The sequence below is a fragment of the Acomys minous genome, assembly GCF_964271855.1.
Source record: "Acomys minous genome assembly, chromosome: 9".
NCBI lineage: Eukaryota > Metazoa > Chordata > Mammalia > Rodentia > Muridae > Acomys > Acomys minous.
The window spans coordinates 44,563,400-44,577,639 of NC_140490.1; the positions used below are offsets into that span (position 1 = coordinate 44,563,400).

The 14,240-nt window shown below is 44.5% G+C and overlaps 1 long non-coding RNA gene across 2 annotated transcripts in view; it reads left to right on the forward strand.

Moving 5' to 3' along the window:
* Positions 1-1,469: 1,469 nt before the first annotated feature.
* The window catches only part of LOC311604673, a 59,311-nt gene continuing 46,540 nt past the window's right edge, over positions 1,470-14,240 (forward strand). For both annotated transcript variants that reach the window (XR_014781609.1, XR_014781610.1), the window contains exons 1-3: positions 1,470-1,547; positions 7,014-7,076; positions 13,327-13,493. This is a non-coding gene — a long non-coding RNA (uncharacterized lncRNA). The remainder of the gene's footprint in view (positions 1,548-7,013; positions 7,077-13,326; positions 13,494-14,240) is intronic.

The window sequence follows — 14,240 nt, forward strand, 5'->3', positions numbered from 1 at the left end:
GAGAAAGTATTCTCCTACCCCAACGTGAAGAGGCTTAACATTCCCAGGGGCCTGATTTTCCAGGCACAGAAACCCACTACCCGTGTGCATTTGCCTGCCTTGTACCCAGCTCCAGTATGATCCTGGATTCACTAGCCGTAGGCTTCCATTTTTTTTTTTTTTTTTTTTTTTTTTTATGCTGGTGTCCTTGGAATCACGTTTCCAGGTTGCAGAGCATTCACAACAACTCATACTTGCATCTTGTAGTTTGATCTTTGAACTGACTAGAGATGCTGTCACAATGCATGTTGACAGCCCCCGCCCCCCTCCCAATAAAGGATGCAAGTGTTCTACACTGCGACCATTAGTCGTTTGCATTTTGCACATTTGGGAGATTATGAGATGCATCTGATGCAAAGACACCAAGGTTTTAGTAGCATGAAATATTTGATACTTTATCATAAAGAGAACTTTGCATTAGATAACTTTGCTCCATTATAGGAGAATGTCTGTTTTGAGCATGAGTAAGGCGCTCCATGCTAGGTACAATCTTGGAGGTTTGGCAAATTAAATATATATGTGTATATATTTGATTTGTGTCTGATGATGACACTGAGTCGTAACTGAAGGAGCAGGAATGGTTGCAACATCTCTTTACAGAAAGCTTGTCTGGTTCCTATTTGGTGTTGTGTGTCTCATTTGATCAGAGTCTTAGAGCTGGGAGACAGTAGTGTCATTCTGTGTTGTGACAAGAGGGCTTCAAGGACATGGATGAGTCGGGACCTGGACTGATAATCCTGAGAGCGGCAGCAGAAGCTGCTGGGCAGGAGCCTCTTCCTGGTAGGAGTCAGTGGAGTTCCCGCTGTGCCAGAGGTTTGGGAAAGGAAGAGAGGTTTAGGAGGACCCAGCCTATCAAGCTAATACAAGGAATTATGACAAATTTCACAGGAAATGTTTGTGAACTGACGTTTATTGGGAGAGCTCTCCTTGCGAAGTGAGCGATCTTAACACAGTGGATGGTTTAGGAAGGACCTTAGAGGCAGAGTCTGGGTAAAGTAATCTCAGAGTGTCTCCTAGGTCTGATTTTTTTTCCCCTAAAAGTGTTCTTTAATGTAGATTTCAGAAAGTATGGGAGAGGACATGCTGTTCTTTGAAAGGTGCAAGGGAACCAAACGCCATCCTAAGCGTTGGGTCCAGAAGGAGCCATACCTCTTGAGCGGTTTTCGGTGAGGATGCTAAGTGCATGGGTGGAAGGTTTGTGATCCCTGTTTTTGAGGAGGGAGGGTTGCACGGGTTCAGCAACACCTGTTCCACGTGCTTACTTTCCTCTCCAGCAAAGCTCTATGCTTCGCCTGAGAGCTCCTCTTTCTGCATGCTACTGGAGTTCTAGCACGAGCTCCTCGTCTCCCCTAGCTCCTTGCATCTGTCGGTTGGGCACCCGCTCAGACACACAGGAGAAGGCGCGAGCACGCCACGCCAGCGCGAGCACGCAGGACGCTGGAGCGAGCACGCCTCTTAACGTTTGGTGAATATGGCGGCGGCATCCAGAGTCCGTTACAGAGAAAGAGGTAACGGAAACTCAGGCCTAACTTTCTGAGCATGCAGTCGCCACAGTCGCTGCTCTTGGTTCTCAGTTCCTTGTATCTTGGAGGCAGTGTAGCCCTTGAGTGACTTGACTGCCCTCCTGAGGCCAGCCTGAAGCCTGGGAGTTTTTACACCACTGGCATTGGCAAGGCTTCTTTCCAACGTTCTGTAGGCTGCCTGGTTTTTGATGTGCCTGTTCGGGGTGGATGGGCCGAGTTAATAAATGAGGGGTGAACTTGGAAATTGTGCCTTACCTGTGTCCCCTACACTCTCTGGAAGCTTCCTAAGTGTTGGAAAGCATTATTCGGTTAAGCAAAGAAATGTCTCATGTTTTTGAAAATGGGTGAACTGCACATATGAAATTTGTCTGTATAAGCAAAGATACCAGCTAGCCTCCATGTTGTAACTCCACTAGTTACCATTGATGTCACTGACTTTTCACAATTGCATAGCCGGCCTCTTAAATATAGCCTTGCATCTCCTTTTGGACGTTAAGAAGGGAAATAAGAAAAGCATTATGTGAAAACCAAATGAGTAAAAGGAATTTACAACAGGCTACTTATTATTAAATTGTATTTGACTATTATGTGAGAGAGAGAGAGAGAGAGAGAGAGAGAGAGAGAGAGAGAGAGAGAGAGAGAGAGAGAGAGAGAGAGTGAGAGAGAGTGTGTGTGTAGAATATTGAGACTGAGTGAGAAGGTGAAAAAGTGTTTTAATTTCGGAAGGCATGAGAATTGGGGGATGGTTGTTTTCATGTATAAATGTGGTTGTTTGCTGACCTTTTGGGAAGTGTGGAACCTCAAAAAAGTATGTATTGCTCACTGCATAATTTTTATGACATAAATTTTGAATAATGTATGAATCTGTAGCTTGAGATGATGAGTGGCGAGAATCTAGAGTATGCATCTTCATGTGGATGATAGTGTTTGTTTAGTATTTGTAATTATGGTCTTTTGATAGTGTGTAGAATTTATTTTATTTAGACAATGTGCGATAACAAGCTCATAACCTTGGACTTGAGGCTGGGTATTTGTAATTTAGGTTTGGGAATATCTTATCTTTGTTTTTCCCCTTGAAATCTGCGATATTTTTTGTATGCCATGCTGTCTGGAAGAAATGTATTTGGGCAAGAAATACTTGCATATGGACAATATTAAGGAAATTATGCATATTTTATGGCAATGCAAAAGGAAGAATGTGGTTGGAAAGATGTAGCTTTATTTATATAGTTGGAATATCGTGGATGGTTATGGGATTTGCCTACTGTGTTGTGTTGTGTGACATCAGACGTGTGGTTCGCTGGGGGCTATGTGTACCTGCAGTGTCAGGGTCATATGAGTCTACACTTGGAAGATGGAGGAGTGATTTCTTTTTGGGTTTCCGAAGTGTGTCATCTCACCTATGCAGGTGGTGAGATTGTACACTTGGGGGCAGGTATTTGCACATTTGCAGTGTTATATAAAGTGTAACGTTGATGGGGAGTTACATGGACACACAGTTTGTGTTTTCCTGTGCTTCTGGGTAGTTATGTTTTCTACATATGACCATATTTTTGTGTGAAGAATATTTAGGTGGTGGTATGTTTACTAAAGGGTCATGGCACTTCTCTGATACTCTACATTTGGTAAATAGGGAATAATTAGTATAATACAGTAAGTAAGCAAGCACGGGAGTGTCTCGTGGGTAGGTGAGATTGTACATTTGCATAGACAATTGTGTGCTAACTATTGCCTGCATTAGGGTGTGTGCTATGGTTATATGATCGTATTGATATAGGAAATGATTTCTAGCAGCTGGAGGGAATTCTGCGTCAGCATGTGGTTTGTGTTTGTAGTTTAAATGTTATGTTTACTTCTCTATGTCTCGGATTGAAGCTGGTTGTGGATGTATGTCTGTGAGCACGTACTTGTTCATAGAAAAAGAGGTCATTTGCAATATGTGATAATTACTTTTCCATTGCTGTTTTAAAACATCATCACAAGGAAAATGATACAAGAGAGAGTTCATTTGGGCTTACAGTCCCAGAAGGGTGGGAGTCCCTCATGGAGGGGATGCATGGCAGGCATGGCAGCAGGAATTAGGAAGCCGAGCAGTCACAGCCTGAGCCACAAGCACAGTGCATAGAGACTAAACTGGAAATGGCACAGAGCATCTAGACTCTTAAAGTCCACCTCCAGTGACATACTTCCTGCAGCAAGGCTGCACCTCCTAATCCTCCCCAAACAGTGCCACTGACTGGGGACCGTATGTTAAAACACCCAAGCCTATAGGGAACATTTTCATTCAAACCACAGTGCATAAATGTGCTTTAGGTCTGGTTAATGATGCTGTGTTTCTAGTGAGCATGGGTATGTTTGGAGAATGAGCTCAGAAGTTTGTTTTATGGATACAGAATATTGTTATAGTTGTATATTTTCAGGCACTGAAAATATTTTTTGTGTCTATGTGTGTATATATAAGTTACTGTACAGAATGTAGTCCCTATACAGGCAGCACGTGCATGCGTGCGTGGTTGTGGGTATATTGGAATGGAGGTCAGACTACAATTCTGTAGGTGTTGGTCTTTGCCTTCCACATTGTTTGAGTAGCAGGATCTTTCTGATGTTTTTCGGCTGACTGGACCACAAGCTTATGCACATTTCCCCATCTCTGCCTCCCATCTCCACATAGGAGAGCTGGTATTACAGACATGTACCCTACTGCATACAGATTGATTTGGTTTCCCAGGGTTCTGACTAAGGTTCACCACCCTTGTATAGCAAGAGCTGTACCCATCAAACCATCTCTCCAGCCCATGTTTAAGGCTTTCTTTATACCCAGAGGAACTGTTAAAAACTGGTCGGACCCTTCTGGAGGGTAGCGCATAGTGGAAAGAAACCGGGTGATCCCAAGTGTGCTGTTAAGGTAGAGTGAGAACCGGAAAGTGATGTATTTGAAGGTGTAGTCAAGGGTGGTATGCTTGCAAAAGAGATCGATGCGATGAATAATGCCCTTTGCTTTGCCCCGGGTAGAAGATGCCTTGAGGGAACCTCAGGGACCAGCAACAGCCTTCCCATTAGCGGCTCAGGAAGTCGTGTTTAAGAAGAAAGCCCCTACCTTTCCTACCCTGGTGAACCCTGCTTTCCCAGAGCTCCCCAGGGAATAGTTTTCCAGGAGTTTGTTGCTCTTACTTCACTATGATCATACTGGAGGCTTCTGTAGCTGTGGACCGAGTTTGTCTGGCTCCTGCTCACTCTGGTGTCAGGGCTCATGATGCTGGTTCTACATGAATTACAGAAGAAATCCTGCAAGGCTCAGGCACTATCCAGAGTCCTTGTGAGCAATCTCCATGAGAAGCTGTGGTCAAATCTCCAGAAAGATAGGCATGCCAGGATAGACTGCCTGCTGAGAGCAGCAGCAAACGGGGCCATCCCTAAGCACAGACCTGTGGGTTGAAGTGGACGTGTCCATCACAGAAGTGCTGTTGATGGCCCTGGGAACACATATGGTGCCCCAAACACAGACTATTGTTTGTCCCACTGTATTTTTTATCTTGCTTTGCTACAATTCCTCCTTGGTATTTTTCTTGTTCTTTCCCTTTGAAATCAACTTTTTAAAACAGAATACCTTTGTATCTTTGGTATACATTTCTTTCTTCCTTTCTTCTTTCTTTCTTCTTTATACTTCTTTCTCTTCTTTCTTCCTTCCTTTCTTTCTTCTTTCTAGGGGTCACAGATAGTGCAACTCAAAGAGCTTAGATTCTACAGCCACCTGAAAGAACCGCTAATTTGAGAGAGGGCATGATGGGAAGAAAATTTATTTCATTTAAGAAAAGCTTGCTTATTACAAGATGAAAGACTAGCTAATGCCATCAATAGGACATTTATTCAGCATCTTTAGTGAGAATATTCTCACAGTCTCAATTGGTCAGTGTCTTGATTAGGAGTTTGCCCTGAGTCTCAAAGGAGACTTAAGCAATGCAAGAATTGTTAGAAATAGAGAGCCCCTGGAGAGAGATTGAACACGTTTTGTATTTTGGAATGGATGTGAGCATTTGGGGCTTTTGATGGGGTCTTGTGTTTTGAATCGTGTTTCCTAAAGGCTCATGCTTGTTTTACAGACTTGGTCCCTAGCTAATGGCTCTGTTGGGAGCTGGTGGAAGCTAATTAGGGTGGAGCCTAGTGTCATTGGAGGCATGGCCTGGAAGAGCATATTAGGACCGATCCTTTTCTCTCTCTCTCTCTCCTTGCGGCCATGAAGTGAGGATGTTTCTTCTGCTCTATGTTTTTCCTGAGGACATTCTGCCACACCACTGTCAGAGATGCCACAGGGCCAAGTAACCAGAGACTGCAGCCTGTAAAACTGTGGGCCAAAAGAAGTGTTTTCTGCTTTGGGGCTGTTTATCATAGGCCACAGAGATGGAAAGCTGGTAGTTCCCAACCATCACACAGGAAGTCCAGTCCCTTCCAGAGGACAATGAGAGATATCAGTTTAGGGTTTGGTAGTCCACATCCTTTATTTTACTTCAGCCATCCTTTCAGGTACAAATGCCTCCATAGTACCCCATGACTAGAACTGAGGAATGCAAGGGTGCTCAGGGCCTCTTGTGTGAGAGCATCCTAGAACCTGCTCAGTTGCAGATACAGGTACAAGTAAAGGGAACCCAGGCAGACTATCTCTGGCTCAACCCAGAAAAATGCTGTGGACAGTGGACTGTTTTATCAGCAAGAAGACAGTTGTCTGTGTAGGCAATGTATAATAAATGTCCCATGGAGGGGGTCCCCCAGTGTCCCACAGTAACTTCACCCCAGAGCACTTATCTGAAGTGTTTCCAGCATTGGCTCAGATTCCAGAGACCCGTGTCCTTGAGTAAGTATCTTAACCTCTGAGCCCAGCTTAGCTCTCTGTAAAACAGAGTTCTGTCTGTGCCTACTGTCCGGGCTTGTGAGTCAGTGTGTGTAAAGTGCCCAGGGCAGTGAATGGCATCAATGTGCAGTGGTCATAAATACTGTAGCTTCTAACTGCTCATCCATTGAGACTATGACTGTCCATTTGTCTAATATAGTCCCCACCCCCATCCACACTCAGTTGGATGCCTCCCTGCTCTTGTTCCTCAATCCCCAGCCTCGGTGTTTTATAGCAGTGGAGGCTGGAAATCTATGCCCTGTGCCAGATTAGGGCCTCAGGCACGGGAGCGGACAAGTTCACTTTCAAACCCTGCAGGGCAGCCATCCTAGCGTCTCCATTCGGGAAACAAAGATGAAGACTATCTATAGCCATATGGGTTTCTGGCCTTCCCACAGTTCAGATGAAATTGCGTGCTCCCCAGAGTCTACTCCTCAGTGGAGGTACGGCAAAAGTGACTTGAGCTCCTCACTTGCCCATGTGTTTCAGCGTAGACTTCCACTGTGGCTGTCGCCCTATGGCCTACTTTGCCTAAGGTCTTCCTCCTTTTCTTCTTTCTTTGACAGGAGGACACACGAGACTGGCCGCTGAAGGATGTAGTACTGAGCAACGCTGTCCCCATCACTTGAGTGAGCTCAGAGTTGAGCAAGAGCATTTTTTTTTCAGAGAAGGTTCCTATAGTCACTGACCCTCAGTCACTGATGGGAGTAAATTACCATTACATGTTTTTCCACAGAGTTGCTGCAGTAGATAACTGGTATACCTGAAAATGAACACACACACTTCATGCCAAGACTGCAGAACCCTTTTTGGCAGAATTCGGAAGCAATAGAAACAGTTTTATACAAAGCAATATATTCTGTTCTCTTCAGTTTCCTCCAAATTTCTTCTTGTGTCCCTTCTTGCTGCCTAGGCTATGTGTCCTTTTTTTTTTTTTTTAAAAGATTTATTTATTTATTTATTATATAGTGTTGTATCTGCATATACACCTGCAGGCCAGAAGAGGGCATCAGATCACATTATAGATGGTTGTGAGCCACCACATGGTTGCTGGGAATTGAACTTAGGACCTCTGGGAGAGCAGTCAGTGCTCTTAACCTCTGAGCCATCTCTCCAGCCCTAGGCTGTGTCTTAATTGCTGACTAAACATCTTTAAAAATTATATATGGTGCTGTATAGACACAGTACAGATGCCCTTCATTTACCGGCTCCTCTTAAGATGTGATACCTCCATGTAAAATGTGTGTAGAAAGCCAGTGATATGGGCAGCATATAAAATCACCAAGGGAATGGACAGACAGACAGACAGATGACAGACAGATAGAAAGAATTTATTGAAATATAGTGCAAGAAAGCTGTAGGTAAGCCTCAGAGAGGGGACCATGTGGCTGAGCAGGGAGCAGGAGTCTTGTTGAGTCCTCTGATTGAGGAGGAAGTCCTTTGGTGTGGCCTTATGGGATGTTTGAGTCCATAGCTGGGTAGATCGGCTGGCATCTCACTCTTATTAAGCATCAGAGTCTACAGTGTGAGTTGGTTATCTGTTCTATCTGTCTGTTCTATCAGGCACCATTTGTCGTTATGGGCTAGCCTTCAGTTATTTGTGGAATACATCTTAAGTCACCAGGGAACTGGATTCCAAGTTGTCATGGCCTGATGATTAAAATATGGGGAAATCCACTCTAGGTAATGTGGCGCATGCCTGTAATCCCAGCACTCAGGAGGCAGAGGCAGGAGGCTCTCTGTGAATTCGAGGCCAGCCTGGTCTACAAAGCAAGTCCAGGACAGCCAAAGGCTGTCACAGAAAAACTCTGTCTCAAAAACCAAACCAAACCAAACCAAACCAACCAAACAAACAAAATTTTTAAAAAATGGAGAAATTATTTTCTTCTTTCTTTTAGCCCCCTTTGTCTGTATAATACTCAAGAAAGGCTGATCTTTGGAGAACGCAAATAACCTAAGAGGTTAAAATCCATTGTTTGAGACTGATTAAATATAATTTAATGAAGAAACCAAAGAATATGATCTTATATTGAATTCTTTAATCATGTCTCTGGAACAGGTTTTGGTTTGATTTTAAAGGTAAAATGGAGAGCATAATTTATTCAGAAAGAAGTCAGAATATGGGAGGATGGCTCACTCAGGAAAGTGCTTGCTGTGCACATGCAGTGTCGTGGTTTGTAGAAGAATGCCCCACAAAGGCTCACAAGTTTGAATGCATAGTCATCAGGGAGTGGCGCCATTTGAAAGGATTAGGAAGTGTGGCCTTGTTGGAGGATGTGTGTCACTGGGGGTGGATTTTGAGGTTTAAAAAGCCCATGGCAAGCCCAGTGTCCCTCTCTCTGCCTGTGGATCAGGATGTAGAGTTCATCTACTGCTCCAGTGTCTACCTGCTGGCCACCATGCTCCCTGCCATGGTGACAGTGGACTAAACCTCTGAAACTGTAAACAAAAGCCATAAAGAAACAAAAAACAAAACAAAACAAAATACGAGCCATAGAGGAAGATACATGATACCAGTCTCTGGCAGAGAGAGAGAGAGAGAGAGAGAGAGAGAGAGAAAGAAGAAGAAGAAGAAGAAGAAGAAGAAGAAGAAGAAGAAGAAGAAGAAGAAGAAGAAGAAGAAGAAGAAGAAAGAGGAGGAGGAGGAAGAGGAGGAGGAGGAGGAGGAGGAAGGAGGAAGGAGAGAGAGACTAGGCCCCAAACACCTTCACTCGATGCTGTGTTAGAGTTGAAATATCTCATTGGGGCTGTCTGGGCTTAGATCTTTTCTCACCTGCTTTGTGACTGCTCTCATGTCCTGTCCTCTGTCCTTCATATCCAAATGTGATCTGTAGCTGACACCAAGTGCTGAAGTGGCTGGTGGCTGAGAGTGTCTTCTTGTTAAGATGAAATGTAAGAGAGCGGTCCACTCCTGCTGCTCCCGCCCACCCTGATTCCACTGCTTCCCTTCAGGCATGCTGAAGGCAGAAGAAAGATACTGCCTTGCATTTGGAGTTGTGGTACTTATGTGTGCCCAGGGTAGTTTGTCTTTGTGCAAAATGTTAGGGTTTATATGTACGAATCTAGTGGGCCTAAGGAACCGTGTAAGGGAGCTTTAAAACTATTACATGTGGTAACAGTGTGGCGGGGTTTAGCTATGTGATGGTTCATGTGAATATTCAGTTTTGGGGGGAGTTTTATGTGTGTACATGGAAGAAGTAAGAATATGTGGTACTCTAGTCAGATTGGCATACATGAATTCATAGCTTATGTGGATTTCTTTTTTTGCACATGTCTAAGGAAGCTGGCATGTCTCGTATGTCTTGCCAGCAAAGACAAGCAAAGGCCTGGGGTAAAAAAGTATTTACTAGAATTAATATAAACTTTAAAATATAGAATCTATACCATCGGCAGAAGCAAAGTAGGCGAGCCACATCCATGAGAGAGAACAGGCTCTTTTGTCATAGTTAAGAGACAGGGCAGGTTAGTTTTACCTAACTACCCAGGAGCTCAGATTCTGTGATCTCCCTGCGGCTCATTACTGCATGCCCTGAAGGTCTGTGCCCTACGCCTCAGAACTGGAAAGTAGGGGCCCTTGTAATGTGCTCGCTCTGTCTAGTACTGCAGGTAAGGCCTGGCATTCTGCACAGGTGTGCTGGAGAGGAGCCTCTGAGTTTGGTTCTGGCTGTAAGATGGGGAGATTTAAAGTTTGAAAAGAGGGGACTTAGGAGCTAACCCAGTCAGTAAGGTACTCAATGTGCAAGTGCGGCAATCTGAGTTTCATCCTTGGCACCCATTTAAAAGCCAGGTCTGGTGGTGCATACCTGTAATCTCAGCTCTGGGGAGGAGGAGGCAGGAGGATCTCTGCGCTGGCTGGCCAGGCATCCTGAGACAGCAAGCCCCAGTGAGAGATCCTGTCTGAAAAGCCAGGTAGATAGATCCTGAACAATGACAACCAAAGTTGATTTCTGGCCTCCACATATGTGTGTGTGCGCACACACACACACACAAACACACACACATCTGTACACACAGAAACTAACTTCTTTCTGTAAGGGTTGGCTGAGGTGCCTTAAGCATTAGTTTTAGGGACTTTGGAGAAACCCCTGGTCCTAGCAACTGCATCATATGCTGGAGTGCATCCAGGGCTTGCTGACATATGGCGTCCCCTGATAGCCTCATGAATACTCTGTAACGACCTTCTTTTTTGTAGGGTATACTCTGCTTAGAGTCCCACCTCTGAAGTCTCTGATTTTCTCATCAGGAGGATGAGCAAGTAGAACCTTAGAACCCTATTGGAGGTGCCCCATCATATCCTGGTCCCCTGGGACCTAGCTGACTCGGGAGGACAGCAGCTGAAATAACGACTGTCCTCTTCACCCGGCAGCCTTAAGCATGGCTGTTTTGTTACGGCTCAGTCCTTTAAAGAAGCCCAAAGCCTGACAACTCAGTAGAAATAGAAAGGGACTATCTTGATAAACTACAAAGCCCTGTTTCATTAAAATATATCTTTTTTTATTCAGCTTTAAAAAAAAATTTTTTTATGTGCATTGGTGTTTTGCCTGCATATATGTCTGTGTGGGGTATCAGATCCCCACACTGGATTTACAGGCATGTGTGAGCTGTCATGTGGGCGCTGGGAATTAAACCAGGGTCCTGTGGAAGAGCAGCCAGTGCTCTTAACCACTCTCAGGCCCCTTTAAAATGCATCTTAACAGAAGTGTTTCCTTTCCATACCTGTAACTTTTTAGCTCTGTCTCAGCTTTTGGTTCCCCCGTCTACTTTGTCTACTTTACAAACTTCAAGATGTACTTTGCACTTCTATAAACTCATAAAACCAGGACACAGGGCACTTCCGGAGGATGATAGTAAAGTTAAATTGTCAGTCGTCGGCCATATCACTGGCATTATAAATGGACTTTTAAATGATGTATGTGTGCATAAATGTGCACCTGCATGTAAAGGCCAGAGGTTGCTTTTAGATGTTTCATCTATTGTGTTTGACCTCTTTCTCTCACTCTACCTGGAGCTTGCCAGTTTGCTGGGTTTGCTGTCCAGCAGCTCTGCAGGATCCTCCTGTTTCAGGAGGCCTCCAGGGTACTGGGATTATAAGTACCTGCTGCTGCACAGTGCTTTTTCACATGGGTACTGGGTCCTCACATTTGCACAGAAATCACTTTACTTACCAAACCATGCCCCTGCCTAGTAACATTGTCTGTGTAGGCCAAGTAACTTGTGTCTCATAATTGTAACTAACTTTCTAGGGGGGGGGAGGGAGGAGTCCTCACCATGTAGGCAGGTTAGCCTCCAAGTCATGATCTTCTTGATTTAATGCTGGCTCTGAAAAAAGAGAAGCTACTTCTCTTTCTTTCTCTTTATTTTAAATTTTTTAATGTAAATTTTATTATAATTTATTCACATTACATCCCAACTGTTATCCCCTCCCTCTTATCTTCCCATTCCCACCCTTCCTCCCTCTTCTGCCTATTCCCCTCCCTTAGACCTCTGGTGGGGAGGCCCTCCTACCCCATCTGTCTGGTGACAGCCTATTAGGTCTCATCAGGATCGCATGCAATCCTTTCCTCGGTGTGCCCACTAGGCCATCTTGCCAAGGAGCAGTGGCCATATCATGGGCATCAGAGTGCATGTCAGAGGCTCAGCAGCAGTACTCCCTCCCCACCACGTGAGGAACAGGCAGTTCATCACTTACGTCTGAACAGGGATCTTGGTTCTCTGCATGCATTGTCCTTGGCTCGTGCATGAGTTTGTGCAGGGCCCCCTGTGTCCAGATTCACAGACCTTGATGGTCTCCCTGTGGAGCTCCTGCTCTTCCTGTTCCCCCCACTCTTCCCTACAACCCTCAGCACTCCACCCAGAGTCCATTCCCAGTATCCCAATCCTCTGCTGAGGGGAGATTCTCAGAGGACATCTATGTCAGGCTAATATCAAGAGTGAGTATGTACCATGCGTGTCTTTCTGGGTCTGGGCCACTTCACTCAGGATGGTCATTTCTAGTTCCATTCATTTGCCTGCAGATTTCAAGATTTCCTTGTTTTTAATAGCTGAGTAGTATTACGTTAATGCACCACAGTTTCTTTATCCATTCTTTGGTTGAGGGACATCTAGCTTGTTTCCAGATTATGGCTATTACAAATAAAGCTGCTACGAACATAGCTGAGCAGATGTCCTTGTTGTATGGCAGAGCATCTTTCAGGTATATGCCCAGGAGTGGGATGGCTGGGTCTTGAGGTAACACTATTCCCATTTTTCTGAGTAAGCGCCAGAAAGTGACTGTATGAGTTTGTCCTTCCACCAGCAATGAAGGATTGTTCCCCTTTCTCCACATCCTCGCTAACATGTGCTGTCACTTGAGTTTTTTATCTTAGTCATTCTAATAGATGTAAGATGGAATCTCAGAGTTATTTTGATTTGCATTTCCCTGATGACTAAGGAGGTTTAAGTGTTTCTCAGCCATTCGATTTTCCTCTGATGAGACTTCTCTGTTTAGTTCTGTACCCCATTTTTAATTGGATTGTTTGGTTTGGTGGTGTTTAATTATTTGAGTTCTTTATATATTATGGATATTAGCCCTAGGTCAGAAGTAGGGTTGGTGAAGATCTTCTCCCAGTATGAAGGCTGTCATTTTGTTCTGTTGATAGTGTTCTTTGCCTTACAGAAGCTTTTCAGTTTAAGAGGTCCCATTTATTAATTATTGATCTTAGCACCTGAGCTGTTGGTGTTCTGTTCAGGAAGTTGTCTTCTGTGCCAACGAGTTCAAGTCTCCCCCACTTTTTCTTATAACAGACTTAGTGTGGTTTTATTCTGAGGTGTTTAATCCATTTGGATTTGAGTTTTGTGCAGGGTGATAAATACGGATCTATTTGCATTTTCTACAGGTAGACATCCAGTTAGACCAGCACCATTTGTTGAAGATGCTTTTTTCGAAACCCTGTATGCCACACAATTTGAAAATCTAAATGAAATGGACAGTTTTCTTGATCGATTCCACTTACTAAAGCTGAGAAGGAACTGTCTCTTCACGGGGCCATCTTCTTTTCTTCTTGAAGGTGAGTCTAGAGTTCAACCACCTTGGACCAGTGTCTCCATTTTCTTATTTAAAGACTAGTTCATAAGGCAAGGAGGAGCCATTACAGAGAATATCCTGTGACAATGACACCTCTTGGGAAAGAACCAGGAGAAAAAGCAAAGCAAACAAGAGTCACTTTGCCTCATCTTTCCCCCAAAGTCCCCAGTTCTTCGCCTCACAGTCCATGAAATAACCAACCATAGAATTCTGTTCTCATAGCTTTCTCACCTTTACATTTACAGATGAACACTTTCTGCCCACGCAGCCACATCCCCACTGTCAACCCTTTATTCCAACTCCCTGTGGTGTGGTTAGTTAGCTGAAACCTTAGGGACCATTATTCTCCAACAGAGAGGACTGTGGAAGGCCAGACAGCAAAAGGCAGATAAGAGGCACAAGAGGAGTTCCAAACAGACATTGCTGTACTTGATATGTGCATGTGTGTGCCTCTCCATGTGTGGGCATGTTCATGTTCGGGTATGTTGCATATTCATGTGTGATCAAATATATGTGCATGTGTGTGCATGTTCATCCATGTGCTGGTGTGTGTGCACATCTGAAGGCAAGAAGGTGACTTTGAGTGTTACCTTTGGGAACGCTTTCTACCCCCTTGCAACACAGTCTCTCACTGGCCTGGAACTTACCCTGCCAGCCCCTGGGTCCCCATCTCTTAATGCTACCTCCCTAGTGTTAGGGTACATCACCATGCCCAGCATTCTCACATGGG